This window comes from Pongo abelii, chromosome 4, assembly GCF_028885655.2.
Source record: "Pongo abelii isolate AG06213 chromosome 4, NHGRI_mPonAbe1-v2.0_pri, whole genome shotgun sequence".
Taxonomy (NCBI): Eukaryota; Metazoa; Chordata; class Mammalia; order Primates; family Hominidae; genus Pongo; species Pongo abelii.
Window position 1 is genome coordinate 185,052,165 of NC_071989.2, and position 11,536 is coordinate 185,063,700.

Below are 11,536 nucleotides of genomic sequence, written 5' to 3' on the forward strand. Positions count from 1 at the left end.
CGCGGGGCTGGACGCAGGTAGGAGCAGGGTGCGGATAGGAGCAGGATGACAGCCGGGCCAGGCCCAGGAAGGAGCAGAGTGCGGGTAGGAGCAGGGTGCTGATGACGCAGGGCACAGGTAGAAGCGGGGTCCGGGTGGAGCAGGATGCTGACGGGGCACGGCGGGGTACTGGTGGGGAGAAGCGTGTAGGCGCGTGGTGCGGGTAGGATCGGAGTGCTGGAGGCGCGTGGGAGGGTGCGACGAGTGCGGTAGGGGCAGGGTGATTGCGGGGCGGGGGGCGGGGGGCGGGTAAGATGTGGTGCTGGCAGGGCCGGGTGTGGGTACAGCAGAGTGTGGGTAGGAACAGGGTGCCGGCGGGGCGGGGCGCGGTTAGGACCGGGCAGTGGGTAGGTGGAGGGTGATGGCAGGGCAGGGCGTTCCTAGGAGCGGGGTGCCAGCAGGAGTAGGGTGCAGGACGCGGGTAGGATCGAAACCTCATGCTGGAAAGGCCACCAGTAGCCTGGGTCCCCGTACCTCTGCAGGCGCAGCCGCTCTTTTCGCCTGGTGCGCCCGCTTGCAAGCCGTGCGTTTACCTCTTTCGGCCGCACAGAGAGGGCAGGGAAGGCTCGCGGGTATGCAAGGTCGGGAACGGCTGGGGGTGCGACCGAGGGGACTGGGAGAACCGCCCCGCCTCCCCAGGTTCCCCTGGCAGAGCGCACCACCCCCCACCCCCGCGATTTTTCAGAGGCCAGGCCCTGTGGAGCTGGGCCTCTGCGGAAGGGGTGGGGACCTGGGCAGAGGCAGGAGGACGGAAAGAGCTGGGCAGGGAAGGGGGCCAAGAGAGCCCTTTCTCAACATCCAGGTGAGTGGATAGGCTAGGGGTCCTGCAGGGCTAGCCAGGAAGAAACGTAACCATGTGTGGAAAAACAGGAATTGGGAAAGGGTGAGGAAGAGGAGTTGGTCACCAGGCAGCAGCTGGTGGTGCCTTAGGCAATCATAGGGGCTGAGAGGCTGGCTTCTCATTGTCAGGTCCTGGGCTGGTAAGTTTCAGGGAACTCAGATGAAACAAATGTAACTTTCTTTAAGAGTAGCAGGATCAATTTCTCTGTTTGTTCAAGGAAGCTGTATACATCGGGTCTATGGGAGAACTGGGCACCTTTCAGCCTCACCGGGGGAGCTGTAAGGGTGGACGCCCTTCTCCCCCTTTACACAGGCGCACTCTTAGGATGTGGGACGGGCGGAGAGGAGAGCGGGCAGCAGAGGAGAGCGGGCAGCAGAGGAGAGCGGGCAGCAGAGGAGAGCGGGCAGCAGAGGAGAGCGGGCAGCAGAGAGGAACTGGAGCCCCAAAGACTCTAGTTTCCCACAAATAAATGATGGCCATGAACATATTCACCTCACAAGGAGAAGCCAGGGGGCCTGCGCTGGGGGGTTGTGGGCTGAGGTTGGAAGTGGGTTTTGGGCTCTGTGGGGAAAGTCCTCTGTTCTCTCCCCATCCCCCAGCTGCCTCTTGAGGTCTGGCCTGCATCTAGGCACAGAGGGATGGAGGAAGGGAAACCCATGCGGCCTTGGGGTGGGAGGGCCCAGGAACCTGAGCCTGGGGTGCCCCCGGGCCAGCTGCTCCTGTCCCTGCTGTGTCCCACGTGCACGTCCAGGAACCAGGAACCAGGAACCTGGTGGGGCTCAGGGCTGAATCTGCAATCTGCACATCACTCTGCAGATTTGAAGTCAAAGTGAAGTCGCCCTCGCAGGCAGGATGGAGAGCTGCCAAGACAGGGTCTGGCTCAGACTCAGCCAACCACTATGTCCAGAGCCGGCCTGCTGAGGGGGAGGTGGTGGGGGGAGCCTGGGAGCAGGGGCAGCCAGCCCAGGAGAGCTAACCTGGACCAAGGGACCAGGTGCTGCCTGCCACCCACCCTCGTCAGGGGCTGACAAACCTGCAGTTGGCCACAGGGAGCTCCCCAGGGTGCAGACAGGTCCCATCTCTGTGGCTAGGAGCTATCCAGGCTGCACCCTCAGGTCTATACCCAGGGAAGGGAACTGATAAGGAGGGAGAGGCTGGGGGCGAGGGGCGCGTGGAACTTTTGGTGGCAAACAAGCTCCTGTGACTGTCTCCCAGGAGAATGAAGAGGTAAGCGGGTGGGTCTGAATAGCCCCCTCCCCACACTTCCCAGAGACCACTCTGGCCAGACCTTGGCTGACGTGCACAAGCTGAATGTCTGGCTCGGCTCTGTGACGGCCTCGGGGCCCATCTGAGATGGCAGTTCTGCCCAGAATCCAAACCACTTCTCCCTTGTCTCTCCACCCCACGCTTGGGGAGCTTGAGTGGACACCTGACACCATGGGGGGATATAGCCTTCTCCTGGGAAAAAGGTCTGTAGGGGATCTTACATGGGTGCACCCTGCACGCTTGCATACATGCACACATGCACACACCTGTCTCCACATATGTGGACACACATGCCCATGGGTGCATATCTTTTTCCACGTGCACGTCCAGGAACCTGACCAGAGGATCGTCCAGTAGAGGACAGAGTTGAAGCCTGGGGCCTGCTGGCCTTGGAGGCTGCAGGGAGAGGAGACTCAGCCCTGCCTGGGCCTGGGTGTGGGCTCAGGATCCAGAACATCAGGCAGCAGGAAAGAACTTCTCATCCAGCACAGTAGAAACGGGGACCCTCCTGAGGTCCCACAAGGGGAATTTGGGGCCAGGTGGGGTGCAAGGCAGATGTGCCAGCCTGCAACTGCCCAGGAGGCCTGGCCCTGACTTCTCTTTGTCCCCAGGGAGAGGAGGGCCTGCACCCCGGGCTCTGCCTCCCTTTCTTGACGCCCCTTAGTCATCTCTATCTAATTTAAAGTATGTTTATGCTATTAATTTTTCAGCACACAATCTTAAATACCTACACAAAGAAAGTGCTACTGTCATAATGCCATGTGAAAATTCTACCAGCAAAAAATTATGTAAAAATATTATGCTAGCTGGCCGGGCATGGTGGCTCATGCCTGGAATCCCAGCACTTTGGGAGGCTGTTTATACATGTTTTAATTTATTCAGACTTTCTTTTATTTTTTCTTTTATTTATTTATTTATTTTTTTTTTTTTTTTTTTTTTTTTTTTGAGACAGAGTCTCACTCTGTTGCCCAGGCTGGAGTGCAGTGGCACAATCTCGGCTCACTGCAAGCTCCGCCTCCCGGGTTCACACCATTCCCCTGCCTCAGCCTCCCGAGTAGCTGGGACTACAGGCGTGTGCCACCACGCCCAGCTAATTTTTTGTATTGTTAGTAGAGACGGGGTTTCACCGTGTTAGCCAGGATGGTCTCCATCTCCTGACCTCGTGATCCGCCTGCCTTGGCCTCCCAAAGTGCTGGGATTAGAGATGTGAGCCACTGCCCCTGGCCTATTTATTTATTTTAACTTTCATCTTAAGTTCAGGGGCACATGTGCAGGTTTGTTACACAGGTGAAATCATGTCACAGGGGTTTGTTGTACAGATTATTTTGTCACCCAGATACTAAGCCTAGTACCCAATAGTTATTTTTCCTGCTCCTCTCCCTCCTCCCACCCTCCACTCTCTGATAGGCCCCAGTGTGTGTTGTTCCCCTCTATGTGTTCGTATATTCTCATCATTTAGCTCCCACTTGTAAATGACAACATGCAGTATTTGGTTTTCTGTTCCTGTGTTAGTTTGCTAAGGATAATGACCTCCAGCTCCATCCATGTTCCTGCAGAGAACATGATCTAGTTCTTTTTTATGACTGCATGGTATTTCATGGTGTATATGTGCCACATTTTATTTATCCAGTCTACCATTGATGGGCATTTAGATTGATTCCATGCCTTTGCAACTGTTACACACATATTTTCATAGTTAAAATGCTTTCAGTAACTATTGATGTTTTCAAATTAAAATGTGATATTATTCTCTATTTTAAGGAGTGTTCAAATTTCATAAAATAAATATGCACTCAAATTTAATATGATCAAATAAGTTTGCCCATTTAAACTACTGCAATTCAATATCAAATGGTGTTAAATGGAGTTTGATTATATAATATCAATTGTAAATAGGCTAATGTATAAAGGAAATTATACTTGCCAGATTGTAAATATGAAATGCATGCATTTTGTCACAGGGAAAAGAACTGGGAAACAGTTTGTTGACTGAGGAGCTGAAGTATTAAGTACAGAGCCACATATATACTTAAAGACCCTGTGGAAAAAAATTAATGAACAAAAAAGAATTGGAAGAAGGTGAGAGACTACCTGAAACATTCAAAGGATAAAATGACTACTGGGCATTTGGCTAAGTAGGTAAAATTAAGTGGAAACAGGAGGAACTGTACAGAGCATAAAACTTATATGATTAAAAAGTTTAGGGCCGGGCGCGATAGCGCAAATCTGTAGTCCCAGTCCTTTGAATATTAATCTGACTGGGCCAGTGCACCTAAATAATTAATAAATATCCTCCTGAACCCCATCAGTCTCTCTGATTCCTTAAAAATCCCACTACAAGTAACTACTTGTGTTAGGCACACAAGTCCTAAACAACTCTTGAACACAAAACTTTTAAACCAGGTAAATTTTATCCTTTATAAAACTGGAATAATTTATCAGAGGGTGGAGGGTGGCAGGAGGGAGAGGACCAGGAAAATAACTAATGGGTACTAGGCTTAATACCTGGGTGATGACATAATCTGTACAACAAACCCCAGTGACACAATTTACCTGTATAACAAACCTGCACATGTACCCCTGAACTTAAAAGTTAAATTTTTAAAAAGTAAGTTTTTTTGTTTTGTTTTGTTTTGTTTTGTTTGAGATGGAGTCTCGCTCTGTCACCCAGGCTGGAGTGCAGTGGCGCCATCTCGGCTCACTGCAACCTCCACCTCCTGGGTTCACGCCATTCTCCTGCCTCAGCCTCCCGAGTAGCTGGGACTACAGGCGCCCACCACCACGCCCAGCTCGTTTTTTGTACTTTTAGTAGAGATGGGGTTTCACCCTGTTAGCCAGGATGGTCTCGATCTCCTGACCTGATGATCCACCCCCCTTGGCCTCCCAAAGTGCTGGGATTATAGGCGTGAGCTACCGCACCCAGCCAACAACTAAGTTTTTAAAAATTTATATTATGTCCAGTACTATGGAATCTGTTCACTGAAATGGATATTTAACATTAAGGGTCCAATTAAAGCATTTCCAGAACTTAAAAAAGAAAACAAATACTTTTTCTTGCAGTTAAGTTCTATAGCAGAAAAAAGACAAATAAACACAGTTAAATTTTAATGTATAGAATGAAATAATATATTATAGTATTATTTCAAACATGCCATTGTCTAATAAAATATTAATAACTGTATAAGAGATTTTAGCTATTCTTGCACCTAGTCTCAGATTTTTAAATAAGTGCTTTTTAGATTTAATAAATAACATTGACGGAATGTCTATAAGAACTTACTATCAGAATTAATATGATTTCTGTCACTTCCATGCTCATAAAATTAAACTCTAAAATGTCAAATCTGATTAAATATCAAAAATTACTCATAAAAATGTCATAGCTTGGAAACTGGGATGTTACTGGATTTTACAGCACAAAAAAGTATAAGCTTCTCTTTAAAAATCAAAATGAAATATACTGTACTTATTCCAGGGTATATGCAAAGAGCAATAAAATCAAGGAATATGAAAGCAAATAAATTAGGAAGTCAAAACAAGACTATCTGGACATTATATAGAGTTATGAATCTTTATTATTTTAGCTCATTCAGAATATAGTGGTACAGGCATTTTCTAGAAGATATGTATAATCCAACAATATGTTTCTGTTATTTTCTATTAGAGATTTGCTATTAGATGAACAATAATGTCTTACTTTATATAATGGCTCAAATATAATTTTATATGGTACTATGTCTGAACACAGTGTACAAAATCTACATAGGTAAAAATGATGCAGCTTAATTTTAAGTAGTGAAGCAAAGCTAACTGTCTTCTGCTCAGAACAAAGTTATTTTTCTTTAAATACATTAAACATAAAGGAAATATTAGTAGGACTTGGTGAATAACAGTTAATAGTGATAATTAAAACCATCCAATCACCTACCCATATACTATGACATTTATTATACAGGAAATTTCATCAAAATGCTACATTGTATAAAATAAAAGCATGGGGCTTGATTTCTTTAGGGTCTTTAATCTTTATGGAAGAATTTCAACCTAAACTAAAATTTAGAAAATGAATCCTGATGAAACTTGAAAGATTATGAAATATTTTAATCTCCCTACATCAGGAACTCCGGATAGACACTGTTCCTAACTGGCTTCCTATGGCCCAAGGCTGAGAGGAAAGGCAAGGCAAACATTTGGTGTCCTATCTATATAATGAAGCTTTTTTTTAGAACTCAGATTGTTACCCATCCCGTCTTTTAGTAGGCTGGGAAGAAAAATAAGGAAATATTCCTTTCTTTTTAATGCTAAAAAAGATTTAAGTTGTATGTATTTACCGTGTAGAACATGATGTTTCGAAGTATATATACATTGTGGAATGACTACATCTAGCTAATTAACATATGTATTATCACTCACTTTGATCATTTTTGTGGTTGAAACACTTAACACCTACTCTCTTAGCATTTCTTAAGAGTACAATAAGTTATTAAGTGTAATTCACTGTGTAGTAGGTTAGATCTACTAAATTTATTCCTTCTATCCAACTGAAATGTTATATCCTTTGATTAACATATATGCTGCCCTCCCGATCTCAGCCACCCCAGCCTCTGGTCACCATAATTCTACTCTCTGTTTCTTTAAGTTCTATCATTTTAGCTTCCACATATAAGTGAGAATATGTGGTATTTGTCTTGTGCATCTGGCTTATTTCACTTAGCATAATGGCCCGCAGGTTCATCCATGTTGTCACAAATGACAGGATGTCCCTCATTTTATGGCTGAATAGTACTCCACTGTGTACATTTACCACATTTTTAATCCATTCATCCGTTGATGGGCACTTAGGTTGATTCCATATCTTGGCTATAGTGAATAATGGTGAAATGAACATGGGAGTGCAAAAGTACTGATTTCATTTCTTTTGGATATATACCCAGAATTAAATTGCTGGATCACATGGTAGTTCTATTTTTAATTTTCTGAGGAACCTCCATACTGTATTCCATAATGGCTGTACTAATCACATTCCCAAAAATGTGCAAAGTGCCCTTTTCTCCACAGCCTCGCCAACTCTTATCTCTTGTGTTTTTGGTAACAGTCATTCTGAAAGATATGAGGAAATATCTTGTGGTTTTGATTTGCATTTCCCTGATTAGTGATTTGAGCATTTTTTTCAGACACCAGTTGGTCATTTGTATGTCTTCTTTTGAGAAATGACTATTCAAGTCTTTTGCCCATTTTCAGTTGTTTTTTCCTTGCTTGTTTGTTTTTGAGACGGAGTCTTGCTCTGTTGCCAGGCTGGAGTGCAGTGGTGCAATCTCCGCTCACTGCAACCTCTGCCTCCCGGGTTCAAGCATTTCTCCTGCCTCAGCCTCCCAAGTACCTGGGACTACATGTGCCTGCCACCACACCCAGCTAATTTTTGTGGTTTTAGTAGGATGGGATTTCACCATGTTAGCCAGGATGGTCTCGATCTGTTGACCTCGTGATCCACCCACCTCGGCCTCCCAAAGTGCTGGGATTACAGACTTGAGCCACCACGCCCAGCCTTCAATTTCTTTGTTTCTTGCTATTGAGTTTTCTGAATTCTGTATATTTTTTGGATAGTAGCCCCTTGTCAGATGTGTGGTTTGCAAATATTTTCTCCCATTCTGTAGGTTTTCTCTCCACTCTGTTCACTGTATCCTTTGCTGTGCAGAAGCTTCTCACTTTGCTGTCATCTCATTTGTCTATTTTTGCTTTTGTTGTCTGTGCTTTTAGGGTAAAATCCAAAATGTCATTGCCCAGATCAATGTCATGGAGCTTGAGCTCAGGAGTTTGAGACCAGCCTGGGCAACATAGACAACGTCTTAAAAAAAAAAAATTTTAAAGCTGTGTGTGGTGGCATATGCCTTTAGTTCCAGCTACTCGGGAGGTTGAGGCAGGAGGATCACTTGAGGCAAGGAGGTGGGGGCTGCAGTAAGCCATGATCATGCCACTGCATTCCAGTCTGGGTGACAGAGACTGTCTCAAGAAAAAAAAAATCATGTCATCTGCAAATGGACAACTCAACGTTTTTCTTTCCAATTTGGATGTCTTTTGTTTCTGTTGCCTAATTGTTCTAACACCTCCAGTACTATACTGAATAGAAGCGGTGAGAGGGCATCCTTGTCTTTTTCTGGATCTTCTTTCTCTGTTGATGATGATGCTAGCTGTGGCTCTGTCATATGTGGCTTTTATTGTGTAGTTGCACATTGTTTATATACCTAATTTGTTGATAGTTTTCATCACTAATAGATGTTGAATCTGTCAAATGCTTTTTTCTGCATATATTTAATGCTCATGGAGTCATATGGTTTGGAACTCTGTCTCCACCCAAATCTCATGTTCAACTGTAATCCCCAGTGTTGGAGATGGGGCCTCTTGGGAGGCGATTGGGTCATGGGGGCAGTTTCTCATGGTTTAACACCATCCCCCTTGGTGTTTTTGTGGCAATAGCAAGTTATCATGAGATCATGTTTAGAAGTGTGTAGTGCCTGCCCCCACCCCTCCTGCTCCAGCCATGTGATGTGCCAGTTTCCCCTTCACTTTCCACCATAATTGAAGCTGAGCAGATGCTGCCATGCTTCCTGTACAAGCTATGGAACCATGAGCCAATTAAACCTCTTTTCTTTGGAAATTAACCAGTCTCAGGCATTTCTTTATAACAATGCAAGAATGAACTAGTACCAAAAATTGGTACTGAGAGTGGGACACTGTTTTGAAGATACCTTAAAATATGGAAGCAGCTTTGGAACTAGTAATAATCTGAGGCTGTAAGGGTTTGGAAGGCTCAGGAGACAGGAGGATTAGGAAAAATTTTGAACTTCCTAGAGACTTGTTAAATAGTTGTGACCAAAATGCAGATTAGTGATATGGGCAATGAAGTCCAGGCTGAGTGGGTTTCATATGGAGATAAAAACCTTATTGGGAACTGGAGTAAAGGTCACTCTCATATGCTTCAACAAAAAGACAGGTGGCATTGTGCTCCTGCTCTAAGAATCAGTGGAACATTGAACTTGAGAGAGGTGATTTAGGGTATCTTGTGGAAGAAATTTCTAAGCAGCAAAGCATTCAAGATTTGACCTAACTGCTTCTAAAAGCCTATGCTCATATGCCTGAGTAAAGAAATGACTTGAAACTGAAACTTATATTTGAAAGAGAAGCAGAGCTTCAACATTTGAAAACTTTGCAGTCTGGCCATGCAGTAGATAAGAAAAATCCATTTTCAGGGGGAGGTATTAAAAGCAAGTTGCAGAAATGTGCCCAAGAAAAGAGGAGTCAATTGCTAATTGACAAGACAATGAAAAAACAGCCTCAGAAGCATTTTAGAGACCTCCATGACAGTCTCTCTCATCATAGGCCTGGAGGCCCAGGAAGACTGAAAGGTTTTATGGGCCAGGCTCAGGGCCCTGCTGCTCTGTGCAGCCTCAAGACATGATGCCCTGCACTTTGGCCACTCCAGCTCCAGCCATGGCTAACAGTGGCCAAGGTACAACTTGGGCTGCTGCTTCCGAGAGTGCAAACTGTAAGCCTTGGCAACTTCCACATGGTGTTAAGCCTGCAGGTGCACAGTGAGGCTTAGGAACCTCTGCCTAGATTTCAGAAAATTTATACAAAACCCAGAGAACCTCTAACTAGGATGGTGTGGTGGGGAGACGTGGGGTTAGAGCCTCCATATAAAGTCCCCACTGGGGCACTGCCTAGTGGAGCTGTGAGAAGAGGGCTACCATCCTCCAGACCCCAGAATGGTAGATCCACCTGTTACCAGAAAGGGGTCCGAATCCAGACCCCAAGAGAGAGTTCTTGGATCTCATGCAAGAAAGAATTTGGAGCAAGTCCACAGTGCAAAATAGAAGCAACTTTAATAAACGACTGAATGAATAGTGACTCCATAGACAGGGAAGGGCATTTCCAAAAGTAAGAAAAGCATCCATCCTAGGTACAATGCATATTTAAAACTAGAAGTTCTTTTGTTCTCAAAGTATCAAGACATTCCTGAGTCTGTTAAGTCATGAGTCTGTTTAGGAAACATTATTAATCTGTTCCCTCAATTGTAAACATCTTGAGGCTAAGAATGCTTAACCTTATGGGCATGCAGCCCAACAGAACCCAGCTTCATTTTCCTTAGCCCTTGTTCAAAATGGAGTCGCTCTGGTTTGAATGTTTCTTACATATTTCCCCCCTCCCTTTTACAAGAGGACCCTTAATCCTAAGGGTTGCAGAAGGATGAAGGTCCTCTTTTATAACTTCTTCATGCTGAACAGGGGCGATGATATTTCCACGTAACTATTAGGGTCTCTTGTATTCAGGGCAGAGAGAAGCTCAGTCAGAAAGTGTTGGTACATTAAGCATCATTTGTAGCTCTGAGTTCCAGCAAAAGGTGAAACCTGGAAGATTAGTAAGTGTCCAATTTAAGAAAGTATGGAGTAAGCTTATCTTGTGTTCCTATACAAAGAGTACAACCATCATATACTCAACAACATCAAAGCAAAATAAGTAAAATTATCCCAGGTAAACTGACAGGAAGGCTTTCCAAAGACTAGGCAGTTGTTGGGACCAAGCCGATATGGAGTTGACTGACAGTGCATCAATGGCAGAGATATGAGTGTCTAAAGCTTTCTTAGCCTGGGTAATATTATGTGAATAGTCTCGAACATGCTGAAACATTTGGTTTTGATCAAAGCACAAGTTCCCCCTTGAGCTGCTGTTAAAATGGCTTTGCCATGTGGTTTGGTAAGGCCACCTGCCTAATCTGAGAGGTGTCCTCAGGAGGGTAAGGGCATGGTGTGTATTACTCAAAACTGCAGCCGTGTGCTCGGCCAAGGCCTTAACTTGCAGCTCAACATTGATCGTGGCTGCCTGTGAAGAAGGTATAGCTATCTGGTGGAAGCAGATGGCTTCTATAATGAGTCTTGACAGTTTCCCAGTTAGATGGAAGACAGTCCAATTTGGTGAGGATACATCCCAGAGGATAAAGACGACCCCACAAACACCTTCCAGTCCACTTATAAGATGAGTATGACCAGCTGAGTTCCACAAGCCCATAACCACCTCAAAAAAGAAGAGGCACCAGTTTTTTGTGAATTATGTTGCCATCTCACCCACATTTTGTCTGTTAGAAGAAGGGTCTTATTCAAATTTGGGGAAAATCAGCAGCTAATAAATTATTTAAGCTGTGGTCTATACCTCTCTGCCTTGTATTAAAAGAGAAAGTTGAGACCTTTAGAGGTGGATCTGTATAATATGCGGAGTCTCAAAAACCCAATTTTACAGTAAATACTAAATCCCATTTCTTAGGGTCTGCTCCTTTTGAGGTGCTCCATTTGGTATGGGCACAGTTTGACACCCAAGGCTGGAGCATCAAAACCACTT

At 44.9% G+C, this 11,536-nt stretch overlaps 1 protein-coding gene across 1 annotated transcript in view; it reads right to left on the minus strand.

The window, feature by feature from the left end:
- Positions 1 to 10,007: 10,007 nt before the first annotated feature.
- The window catches only part of LOC112133423 (uncharacterized), a 52,364-nt gene continuing 50,835 nt past the window's right edge, over positions 10,008 to 11,536 (minus strand). Inside the window, exon 14 of the transcript XR_008521416.1 lies at positions 10,008 to 10,551. The gene's annotated coding sequence lies outside the window, so the exon portion shown is untranslated. The remainder of the gene's footprint in view (positions 10,552 to 11,536) is intronic.